The following is a 14,039-nucleotide window of genomic DNA, read 5'->3' on the forward strand; positions in this document are numbered from 1 at the left end:
GTGCATCTACAAAACTGATCATTTGCTTTTGAGTAATTCATATCAGAATTCAAAAAAGAGGGCTGTATGTATTGTCTAGATTCATTGTGTAAAATCCTACTTACATTTCTGTTTCACTTTTATTTAACAAAAACATGATCTATAATGTTTTGTAGTGTGATAACTTGAAAGTAATATTATTGTTGTTTTTGAGAATGAATATGCTTTCCCACTGTAATAAAATCATATTGGTATATGTGTTGGCACAAGCTATACCCATTGCCACACATGCTTTTTTGTAAATCATATTTATCTATAAATATAAACAAATTAGTTTTGAGTACCAACTCTAATAAAAGACAATAAATTAATTTTTCTATTAGATACCTGTGAGTGCTCAGTTACAAATTCTCTGACATATTCTACCTGGAATGCTTTAAAGAGCAAATGTACATTTGAAGTTACAAAACAAATTTAAGTCATTAACTTTTACACTCCAGGCATATAAATCTTAAAGAAAGTATTTTATGTCATTCACCTCAATGTTTGGCTTATTAATATGAGTATGCATTTTCTTTCCTAAATAAGTACAAGCAGGCTGTGTTTTCCATCATCTGCCTGCAACTATGGGTCTCATAGGTAGCTTATGTTTGCTGTTATGAATTTTAGATAAACCTTAACATTCATGGAGAATAGGGCCCCTAAGGTAAAAATAATCAAAAATCTCTGTAGTTAATAATACATTCATAGAAAAATCATAAATCGTTGACTGAAAATGCAAAATAATTTTATTTAAATCTATCTTGGTTATTTGCTTATATGCCAAAGTATGTAACAATAGCTCATTTACCAAATATACATAATCAACCATATTTAAAATTAGTTAATAATACATTCATATGTGTGTCTTTCAGCTTTTCCCGGTTAGGGGTCACCACAGCGGAACTCCGGTCCGCTAATGATTGGCAATTGATTTTTACGTACCGAGTTGCCAGCCCTGACTTACAACCTTCAATGAAGGTATGCCCATTCACGCATGTCTCCACGCAGAAGACGCTCTAACTGAGAATTGAACCGGACAGCGTCTTACTGTGAGGCGACAACGCTACCGCAGCACCACTACCGCGGACTTATAATACAGTCATATAAAAAAATCATAAATCTGTGACTGAAAATTTAAAATCATTTTATTTAAATCTATCTTTGTTATTTGCTTATATGTCATAGTATCTAACAATAGCTCATTTACCAAATATACATAATCAACCATATTTAAAATTACAATCCCTTCATCTTTGTCCACTTGCTTAATAAGAAATCTTCATTACATTTCCTCAAAAAGTAAATTATACAAATTACCTTTTAAATGATATCCATTTAAAGTCATTATTTCTTTCACACACATTCCTAGAAAGGTTTCCATTAGCAGACAATTGGAGTAAAATGACATTTTAAACAAACTACCATTTGGAAAAAGTAAACATAGTTTCAAATTTCTTACAAAAAGTTGTAGGTCTATTAGAGTATCAGCTACTGTACCAAGATTAGTTAGAACAGAGGAAAATCCTTTCTGTAACAGGCTTAATTGTGAGCTGATTAATTGCATTGAGAAAAGGTTAAAACATATATCTCACTCGCCTCAACAGACTGCTTGCTATTTTGTTGGTTCTGTGTACACTGATGTTTTCTACCTCTGTCTTCTCTTCTGCATCCCCTGCCACTGTTCCTCACTCATGGGACTGTTTGATGAAAAAATGCCGGCCTAATGGTTCTTGGAGCTCTGTAGATTCATGTATATTAGCTGTGTCCACTCTCTTTTGGCCCATTTGTGCAGTGGCTGATTTCATTTGTTGCTGATTCATCTCACTATTTGATTATTGCTCTTGGAAGCCTCTTTCCAAACAAGGCCATAAGAATATGCCCTTTGCTGAAATCTTCCAGATCCCCTTGTAGTTTCCTTTTTGTTGCAGCTATAATCCTTGTATCCCCCTGTAGTTTCCTTTTTGTTGCAGCTATAATCCTTGTATCCCCCTGTAGTTTCCTTCTTGTTGCAGCTATAATCCTTGTGTTCCCCTGTAGTTTCCTTTTTGTTGCAGCTATAATCCTTGTGTCCCCCTGTAGTTTCCTTTTTGTTGCAGCTATAATCCTTTTGTCCCCCTGTAGTTTCCTTTTTGTTGCAGCTATAATCCTTGTGTCCTCCTGTAGTTTCCTTTTAGTTGCAGCTATAATTCGTGTCCCCCTGTAGTTTCCTTTTTGTTGCAGCTATAATTCTTGTGTCCCCCTGTAGTTTCCTTTTTGTTGCAGCTATAATCCTTGTATCCCCCTATAGTTTCCTTTTTGTTGCAGCTATAATTCTTGTATCCCCTTGTAGTTTCCATTTTGTTGCAGCTATAATCCTTGTATCCCCCTGTAGGTTACTTTTTGTTGCAGCTATAATCCTTGTATCCCTCTGTAGTTTCTTTTTTGTTGCAGCTATAATCCTTATATCCCCCTGTAGTTTCCCTTTTGTTGCAGCTATAATCCTTGTATCCCCCTGTAGTTTCCCTTTTGTTGCAGCTATAATCCTTGTATCCCCCTGTAGTTTCCCTTTTGTTGCAGCTATAATCCTTGTATCCCCCTGCAGTTTCCTTTTTGTTGCAGCTATAATCCTTGTGTCCCCCTGTAGTTTCCTTTTTGTTGAAGCTATAATCCTTGTATCCCCCTGTAGTTTCCCTTTTGTTGCAGCTATAATCCTTGTATCCCCCTGTAGTTTCCCTTTTTGTTGCAGCTATAATCCTTGTATCCCCCTGTAGTTTCCTTTTTGTTGAAGCTATAATCCTTGTATCCCCCTGTAGTTTCCTTTTTGTTGCAGCTATAATCCTTGTGTCCCCCTGTAGTTTCCTTTTTGTTGCAGCTATAATCCTTGTATCCCCCTGTAGTTTCCCTTTTGTTGCAGCTATAATCCTTGTATCCCCCTGTAGTTTCCCTTTTTGTTGCAGCTATAATCCTTGTATCCCCCTGTAGTTTCCTTTTTGTTGCAGCTATAATCCTTGTATCCCCCTGTAGTTTCCTTTTTGTTGCAGCTATAATCCTTGTGTCCCCCTGTAGTTTCCTTTTTGTTGCAGCTATAATCCTTGTATCCCCCTGTAGTTTCCTTTTTGTTGCAGCTATAATCCTTTTTCCTGTACCAAGACATCATCTAATCATTCTTGGTATTTAGCTGCTCACATTAGGGCTAATCTAGTGAACAAATACAATAAAAATAAACGAGCATATGCCATACTTCTATCACAGGAATTTGCTCTATGCTTTATAATGCCCACTTTTAAGTAAGATCCACAGTGGCTGCACATTCCTGAAGGAACTGCAATTGTATGTGCATACTTATGCACGTGGTCTAATTGTGGTTTTAGCTGATGGGAGACCAGCTCAGAAAATGCAGTATATCCATGAAAGTTGTTGCACATCTACAATATTTTTGTTTGTGTGCATGGCAAATTAAAAAGCAGTATTTTGCAGAAAAACTGAAAAATGGGTCAAACAATAAAATAAGCAAATAAATAAATAAATAAATAGTCACACTCTGTGTACCATTTATTGCCATGCCATATACCCTCAGTGGTATATGTATTACTTTTTGGAAAACTGTGCTGTAAAGGATTAGTTCCATGTTGACAGCCAGTAGTATTTCCTGACTGTGACACTTTACACTACATAAAACGTGAAAACATAAAAACTAATTATCAGTCATAGGATCATAGGAAGTCATGACTAATAATGGAGATATAATAAATAAAAATCTGAAACATAAGTCAGAGAACTGTCTTTCTCAGATACCAAAGTTTTACATGCAGTCCATGGCTTGATTCCCACAGCCTCTTCTTACATATTATCATATGTGTCTGTGCAAGTTACTTAAGCAGACAGAGCTTTGTATGTCTTTATTGTAGAAAAGCTGTTGGGCCTTGGGAGCTGAGACAGTTAACAAATTAATGAAATAGGAATATATATAAATGTTTAAACAACAAAATTTAAAATCAGATAAATGAAATAAAAAAAAAAGTTCAGAGAACACTTTAGAACTGTATCAGTAATATATTCTTAATAATTATCATGCTGTATGAGATGAGAGCAACAATGTGGTTTGTTTGTGGTATGGATGTTGACACATCATTATTATTCTGACAGTGGGATGAAATCATGATTCCGTTTTTGTCTTTTGAGAAATAATAGTATACACAAATCCAGAGAACCAAACATATCTGTTGTTCATCCTAAATCTTAAAGTTTAATGCAATCACGTCTCCCTACCTATTGACTTCACTCTAAAACTCCAACAGTTTTTGATTCTATAGAATATTATTTTTTAATGCAGGATCAACCATGTCGCTCCTTTTTCTTGTGTTTTGAGAACCATGTATACTTATCCTAAAACTTAAGAAGCTGTGTATCGTCTTGTTCAAAAACAAACCAAACTGGTGGTCAACCAATATAAACAAACCTTACAGCAGAAAAAAGGTACTTGAGTCACCAAGTATGGTTAGAAGTCCTAGCATGACAATTGTATAAAAAAACTCCTCACTAACAAAATGAAGGTAAAAATAAAGGCCAGCAAAGCATCCCTTGAACTAAGACTAGCAACTGAAGCAAATGATAACTGTATGTTCTTCAGTTATGTTAGAAAACTAGGAAATAGTTCACGACACTGCTACAGACTTTTCCACAACTGAGCCTCCTACTCAAACCCAAGTGACATTGTAAATATACCAGCAGACAAGTTGATCATTTCCTTAAAAGACCAAAAATACTTTTTCCATAGGTCCCAATAATATTCTGGGTTATCTAATAAACAATGTCAAACAAGCACTTGCTGATCCCCAATAGACGTTATGTCCCTGAATCCTGACACACACTGCTGCAGTGATGCCCCTTAACAACGGTTTACCTACTGCTGGCTGTGGAGGTTACAGGCCCATCAGCCTTACAAGTCATACCTATAAAGCCATGGAGTGCATTATCATTGACCCTTTGTAATGGGAAGGTCATGCCTGCTAAATCTTTGAGAAAATCGTTCGACTGGTAGACAGTGTTTGCATAGTCCGTGCTGCCTGTCTTGATTTGGCCAAGACATTTGATGACATGCCACATGATAGAAATGTAAATAATTGCCTTAAATAGTGACACCTATGTGGTAAGATGAATATTGAAATGGCTCAAGGACAGAGTGCACATTGCCCAAAGAGGTGATACTAACCCATTCAGAGAGAAGGTGACTAGTGGTGCCCCCCAAGGGATCTATGTTAGGTCATCTCCTGCCTGAAATTTATTTTTCTGACCTTAGTACTGATAACAGTCATTTCTGGCTAACAGAATTTGTTGATGACTGCAAGCTGAGCTTATTTGTAAAATCCCCTGGAAAAAATGTGTTTATATATACCCCCTCTAAAATAAATTACCATGCACCAACACCAGAGCCACAGAAAACAGACTTAAACTAAAGGCCAAACGAATGCAGTACCATCCCCTTTCATAAAGAGAAAATATACAACAATGTACTGCATTGAAAGCACCCCATTATCAAGTGAGACAATGATTAGAGATCTGGGCACCTGGGTTCATATCTCCCTTTCCTTCAATTATCATTTGGCAGTTGTAGTTAGAAAATCCTTCTATAGGTCACAATTAATTGCCAAACTAATTTCTTCTAAATCCAAGGAAGTCATTGTTCTCTTATATTCTGTCTTATTCAGACCTGTTATAGAACATAATACAACATGTGGTATGTATCTAGCTAGACAAACTGAAAACAAAATTCACTCAAGAGGTTCCTAATTTAAAGGGTCTCTGATCTCAAAATTCTGAGCTACCAGCAGACGCTGGAATACTTGAGCCTGTGCTCTTTGTCAAGTAGGCTCCTGACGGGGTAGGGGAGATCTATTACTTGCTTACCATGCCCTTAGGAACCCTCTTATCCTTGACCCCTTTTTTTAGTCCTTGAATTGACCTTGCAGTCATTGTGTTAAAGGATATTTGACTAGGGCGACTGTACTTATTACCCCCCCCTCAATGCAAATCCCTTTTGGGAGCCTCCTTAGTACATCTTCGCATCCTTACCCAAGAACTGGGAAAATGCGTCCTGATTGCCTTATTAAGCAAAGAATAAGTGCAAGAAGCAAAGGCAGATCCTGAACAATCACCCCCAAAATCACTCAACTGACGTAGCCTTTAAACTCTCATCTGTTTAGAACCTACCAAACATAAGTCATTTATTCGGACAGATTCTCCAAACTGATAACATTGTCTGCCAAGGTACAAAAAATAAGGCTTTAAAAGCTAGTCCCACAGAGTTTGTGTATAACAGTATATTTTTTCAATGTTCTTTAAATAGGTATACACCCAGGATGAATCAACTGACCTGCTGCAATTCTAGGTCAGATATAGCATGACCTACTCAGTCCTATGATGTTGTAGCAAACATACCCTCAGAATATTCTGATGTATACTGCATGACATTTAATGCCAATGAAAATATAAATATTGGTACAACTAGGATATGTGTTGCTTTTGATGTTAAAGAAAGCTTTAACATCCTCACAATCCTGTTAGACTTATTTTAGAGATCACTCCACATGATTCATCTTTCAATTGAAATTATATTGAGGTGATAAGATTTATTTAAAAAAAATTAACTGATAGCATCCCCCCTGGAAATGAAACTATATCACTTCATAGCATAACTGCAATAAGTGGTAAAATATTAAAAGATGTTGATATGTTAGTCTTACACACCAACAATAGTTCCAAATTCAATTAATAAATTCAAAATCTACAACCATAGTTTGCAGGCAAAGCACACTAGCACGTTATCTGCACATAGGAATAACTTGTTCCCCATTCTTAAGGCAGAGGGATTAGTCATAAAGCTTTTTCTATGGCTTGAATGTACCGCAGAAACAAACAAGCTGAAAATCAACTCTACTACCTGACTTTTTTAATAAATGGGAAACTATATGGTAATTGTCTACAGTCTATCTTTACCATTGCTTTTCTGACCCCTTACCAGGTTCAGCTTAACTGGCAGCCAGAAAAAGTCCAAATTGCATCATATTAAATACAGTTGTAGTAACAGCACTGAAGATAGCATATGGGATCTTTGCCATAAGATCTTTCTTAATAAGAAATGTATTTGTCCTGAGATTATTCAGGGAAAGCACTTTGATTGCCATTTCTCAGTACACGACATACATATATAGACACATGCACGCACATGCATGCACACACACGCACACACACACACACACACACACACACACACACACACACACACACACACACGCACATGCACACGCACACGCACAAGCACACACAGTCACTCACATCTATTTTTTGCTTGTCTTGGCAGAGAGTTACAGCTTGATTATTTAGCAGAATGACACTCCAAAGTGTATTAATTTTCAGCTAAATCCTAAACACCTTAAGGGCAAACAAAACTAGGATGCAGAACATAAGATTTTGGGTGTTTTCCTTAGATGGATAATTACATTTTATCTGACTCAGTGACAGCAGATGCCCATCAAGAAATAGGGACACAGAACAGTACATAGTGTCTGAATCACAAACTAATTATATTGTTTTTATCTGGCAAAGGCATAATAAACCACTGCTCATTCCCTTAAGCAATGCTGGAGCAAAGAAAGGTTAGCTGCTTTGATTATGGCTACACGTAACAGCATGTGGCTGCCAGCAGGTTAAAGTGCCTGCTGTGTTTCAGGGAGCTAACACTGCTGTGTTTGTTTGGGAGGGAGGTTGCATTGACTGCATGTATGTGAGGAGATATTCTGACTGCTTGTGCTTTGGGGAGCTACCCTAACAGCATGCATTTGAGGGTGCTACTCGTAATGCATGTGTTTTGGGGAAGCTAGTCTGACTGCATGTGTCTGGAGGAAGCTGCACTGACTTTTTGTGTTTTAGGAGATGCAGTGATTTCATGTATTTGGAGACTACACTGATGGGATACATTTGTGGAGGGAGGCTTCAGTAACTCTGTGTGTGTGTTTGTGTGTGTGTGTGTGTGTGTGTGTGTGTGTGTGTGTGTGTGTGTGTGTGTGTGTGTGTGTGTGTGTGTGTGTGTGTGTGTGTGTGTCTGTGTGTGTGTGCGTGTGCGTGTGCGTGTGTGTGTGTGTGTGTGTGTGTGTGTGTGTGTGTGTGTGTGTGTGTGTGTGTGTCTGTGTGTGTGTGTGTGTGTGTGTGTGTGTGTGTGTGTGTGTGTGTTTGAGAGCAAGCTATACTGGCTGTATATGTTTAAAGGATTATATAGACTGCATATGTTTGGGTGGATTAAACTGAAATCCAGAGCCTTGACCAATGAATTATTTGCTTGCGATTAAACAGATGATTAGCTATTTAATGTTTTTAATCCATCTTTCATGTAATATTAGTGTAGTTGTTTGACATTTTCATAAATTAAAAAAAAAAACAGTATTTTGGATAGTTTGCATTGGAGATGTTCCCAAAGGAATTTTCAAATACGATGCATAAGAGTACACTATTTCTATTTCTACCAAAGTTCACTGCAAAACCTATTCAGAATCTATATGAAGATACAAGACTATTTTTCATCAGTGCAGAAAAAACGTGCAAGACAAATATGACTTAAGAGTTATGGAAACCATGTGACTGCCAAACTCCAATCAATCAGTGCACATAGGAATAAGTAGTAGGATTGTTTTTTTTCAGAACAACAATATGTAAACCAAAAGGGGGCAAATGAGAACACAGAAAGTGATATGACTAAATATGCTGTGTTTATTTTTAAGTATAATGCACTTTGATGGGCTGAATAATGAACTTTAAGACTAGGTATTTGCTATAGTTGATTTTAATATGTGTTAATATCTTACTAATTATTGGATTATTTATTGTTATACATAATTGTTAGAAAAATATGTATTAGTAATATGCATGCTTAGTGCATTCGAGGTTTAAAAGGGTTAATACATTTATTCTGTTCACACTGCATGAATCTGCACAGCTATTAGAAACTTAACAAGAAGCATTTGATTTCTGCTAAGGTCATGAAAATAATAAGAAGTATTTCATTTCTACTAGTGTCATGAGACTTAACAAAGAGTTATTGATTTTCTGCTTATGCCATGAGAAAGTACACAGCTGCTCGAAGCTTTGATAAAGAACACAATGGATGCTTGAAAGTATAAACCGTAGTCAGCATTACTTGTACCTAAGCTAGAAATGTACCTTGAATCTAGGCAAAATGTAACACATATATTAGAACTGCACAATTGAAGAATTGAAAGTTTGTGGTGGGCTAAAATAAGCCCCAAGGCCAGGTTGTTTTTCTCAGATGTTTTGTAAATCAGTAGTTATTCTCAACTGTTCAGCAATTAGTCTAGTAACATTTTCTCTAGAACAATACAGAAAGCTGTGTCTAACTATGTCAGCAATAGAAGTAACATTTCTGTATGACATGGAAAGAACTGTATATAAATGCCATACTAATTATTAATGTTCAGACAAACCATTCTGCCAGCATGCTTTGTCTCCTTGCTGCAAGTTAATAAAGGGTGCCTTGCTTGAACCTTTCATGAATTGGTCTTTGAAGTTTTTTCCTTTGACAGATTGGTCCTTCGGACCGGAATCCTCTCATTACCTCGGATCAGACGGGCCAGGTGGTTGAAACCATACGGGGAAGAAACCAAATCGGTTCTTCTTATTTGAAAAGCCCCCTGACTGAATTGTCGTTCAAAAGAGGCCAGCCACTTTCTGATCTGTGACTGAAGGACGGGTCTCAGCGAATCAGGTGATCAATCACGTAGGCTCAGGTAAGGTGAATCTACTTTTCTCTGTTTTCTGTTTTAGATCAGGGACTAGATTTGTATTGTTTTTGTCAGGACTGTATTTTTCTTACAAGTCAGGGACAGAAAAGATTACTGTCTTGTCATAGATCAGGAGAAACAGAATAAGTAGGCAGTCATTCTGAAGAGACTATAACAAAATCCGTGGTACCATGTTAAAAATAAGAGAGGTTATGTAACGATCAAAAGGGTAGAACAAAATGGGTAATAATTGCACAAAAAGACCCCAAAATCCGCCGTTAACAGAAGATGCAAAATACATGCAGTCGCAGCGCGCTGACAATATTAAATATTATTCAAAATGGGTTAATAAATATGAATTTGACGGAAAATTAGAAAAATCCTCGCTTATCAAACTTGTCAAACAGCTCAAAACCGATTCCAAATGTTGGGTAAAAAAGCAACGTAAATTAGGAATTCCTCAGGCACACAGGTGGATTGAGGAAGTAAACCGCAGCGAACAAAAGAACAACAATTCAAAGACAATGTTTTTAGATAAGGAGGACAATAACTTAGTAATAGCATCGACCCCTCCACCTCCCTTACCAGAATATGAAGCAAGTGAACAGGTTAGTCCACCCCCACGATATCCTGTGGTCACTGAAGAAAGCGGCATTATGAAAATAAAACCGTATATTAGAGATCCCATCAAGACCAGGTCTTGCAGGTCTTGAACAAGGGCAGGTAACTCAAATGAAGGCATTGAGTTATATCAAATGGTTAAGAATTCACGATCTATGAGTGAAGAAGAAATATGCCCACTTATAGAAGTGCCCAATCCTCAGGCAGGACAAGATAATCAAGACCCAACCATTTTAGTGTATAGACCTTGGACTATGGAAGATATCCGAAAAGCCACTGAGGGAATTCCCCATCCAAAAGTTAATTTTAGAAAATTCTCAGAAGATTTACAAGGAATGAGGCTGAGTTATAACCTAAACAGAGTAGAGGTAGAAAAAGTAGTTAGACAATTTGTGGGGCCAGATTGGCACAAGATTAGTGGCAACTGGAATCCCCGTGATGCTGCACAAAGACCCCTCCCAGATAGCAGTGCAGAATTAGACAACAAAGTAAAAGGTCTTACAGACCACATCTCTGAAAAATGGAAGCCTAGGGCAGACTGGACTTGCATTAATATAGTGTATTTGGCAGTATGTAATATCTGCCATGCATTCTACGTTGGGAAGACTAATAGAGTCTTACGCGATCGTATTAGAGAACATTTGTATAGTATTAGGAAGAAGTTATTAAATAATGCACTCTCTAAACATGTAAATGAATCAGGTACAGAGCACACCTTTAGTTTTAGGGTCATTGAATCCATTAACAACAGTCTTAGACAAGGGGATATTAGGACATACACAGAGTACAGGGAAACATGTTGGATCATTGTTTTTAGGGGTGTTAGGGGTAAAGGTTTGAATGAACGTGCATCCATTAAACCTGCCTTGAAAAGAAGAAGGCTACATAAATGAGCCATCTATTAGTGTTGCTTTTTATACATATATTCCCTATATATATTTCTGTATTCATATATATGTGATATTTTATTATTTTTGTAAATTTATTATAGTAGCATAAGTATATGGTTTTATATGCATATTTTTATATTTGGATGCAGTATATGAAATAGGTTTTTTATATATTCTTGTAGTAATTAAATACAGTGTATATCTACCTTTAAGATGTTCTAGTAGCTAATTGATGTCTTAATTAATTTTTAATGTGTATGGAGCACCTTTTGAGATGCTACTAGATAGGGTAGCAGTCCTTGAATGACAACTTATCCAACAGAAGAAGTCTAAGATTATAAGAGACACTCGTGATTTTAAAGTAGGCCATGTATTTTTATGGCCCTGCTTTGGACAATCTAATGTTAGTAACAATAATGTCAGTTCCATTTCTGATAATAATGCTCCTAATGCTATGAATTCATTTAATGTTGCTAATACTGAAATTAGTAGTAATAGAAATGCATGTAAGAGAGTATCAATGCCTGCTGAAGGCATGCGAAATGTTGCCAGTCCTATTTATGATGTTTCACATGTCTCTGTAGAGCAAGCTCTAGAATGTAATGATATAAGAAATTTCTCTAATGATAAGGTGGGTCAAAGTCATTATAGAGAACCTGTAGATGTCCAGGGTTCATCTAAGGGGTTAGACCCTGCCTTGAATTCTAACAATGTTACTAATGAAGGGATGTCCTCAGTGGACAATTTACCCCCACATACCTTTGTTAACCACCCTGGAACTAATACCTGTGCTACGAATACTGAACAGGTCGTTAGACCTAAAGTATCCAAAGGTAATACCTTTGGTCATAACTCCAATAGTAATGGCGAATCTGGTTACCTGCCTTCTTTTCCTTTACCCGTTCATGTGAACAGGGGAGGGGGGGGGAGAGGGAGGTCAACCAGCAGGAACAGGTGGAAGTTGTCAGGCAAAATTCAACAGAATCAAACTATAAAGAGAATGTGGAACAAGGACGTTTCACACTAATTCATAATATTTCTAGATATGACCTCACGTTAGATGAATGTAATATACTACAGAAAGGTTTGAATTTTATACCTACCCGTCCTAGTAAGTTAGAAGATACTATACTTGACCTAAAGATTTTTTGCAGGGATGTTATGCTACACCTTACATTTGGCAATCAGGATTGTGATACTGTAGAGACAGAGAGAGTAAGGCCCTCTTTAAGGAAACCAAGTTCTTACACCCCTCTCAATCATCCACTAGTTGAAGCCTATAGTAAGTTAACTGAAGATGAAATCTTTCAGTTCTATGACAATAGAACAAGAAATTCTTTGAGATCCTTGAAACAAAATCTAACCTTTAGGGAACGGAAAGCTCTTCTTTCCTTACAAAATAATGATACTTTAACCATTCGGCCAGCAGATAAAGGAAATAAAATTGTCATTATGGATAGTGATCACTACTCTGCTAGTATGCATGAGATGTTAGAAGACTACACTTTCTATAAGGTAATTTCAGCTTCTGATGTACACAATATTATATCAACAGTTAAGAATGATTTGATTGATATTAGTAGAACTGGCCTTATTTCGAGGGAAGTATTTGATTTTCTGAGTGTTAACAACCTGCTAATTCCCATTATTCAAGGACTTCCCAAAATTCATAAAGATTCTTATAGACCACCCATGAGGCCTATAGTAGCAGGGGGTGGTTGGGTTACAGAGCCCTTATCTCTGTATGTAGAGAAGTACTTACGCCCTGTGATCAGTTTGGACCCATTTGTTTTAAAGGACTCTAAACAATTTCTAACAGACCTTTATGGTTGTGTGAGCAGTATGACTGATTCACAAAATTTAGCCTTTGTCACAATGGGCGTTCAATCACTGTTTACCATGATACCTAATGATCTTGGCATTCAATTTATCCATAGATATCTAAGCCTACATAGTGATTATACAAGTGTACAGATAGAGCTGCCATGTTTCCTTTTGGAAACTGTCCTTCATAATAACATCTTTATTTTTGGGAAGAATATTTATTTGCAGAAACATGGCGTAGCTATGGGCACTTCTTGTGCCAATAGCTACGCCAACATGTTCCTTGCTCAATGGAAACATGAGGTTTTATTTATACAGAACAATTTCATAGAACATGTCCTATTCTATAGGCATTTCATTGATGATCTGTTTATTTTATGGCGTGGCTCCTATCTGGAGTTTAGTAACTTCTTTGAAGAAGTGAACAACTTGATGACTTGCCTGAAATTTACGTTTAAATTTTCTTTTGATTTTATAGATTATCTTGACGTGTACATTCAGAAATTAGATTCGGGTATCATTAATACTGGCGTCCACCGTAAGGCATGTCATAATAACGCCTTTTTATTTAGGACGAGCATGCATCCTGGCTATATCTTTAGGAATCTAGTTAGAGGGCATGGTATGAGAGCATCTAGGATGAACTCTTCTGAAATTGTTTTTTCTTCTGAACTTGCCAATGTTGGTGATAATTTGATAGAAAGAGGCTATTCACATGTAGAGTTGGAGAGGCAATGGAATGTCCTCACATCTTTGAGAGAAACCAGAGCCAAACCATATTTTTGGCCCGAATGAGTTTATATCTACCCCCCTTGTTAATACTGGGACTAGATTTACCAAAGTCCCATTATATTTCTCAAGTGACACTGGGTATGTTACGAAACTTTTTGAGCAATTTTGGCCTATTCTCTTG

Source organism: Protopterus annectens, chromosome 1.part1, assembly GCF_019279795.1.
Source record: "Protopterus annectens isolate FY-2018-M chromosome 1.part1, PAN1.0, whole genome shotgun sequence".
Lineage (NCBI taxonomy): Eukaryota > Metazoa > Chordata > Ceratodontiformes > Protopteridae > Protopterus > Protopterus annectens.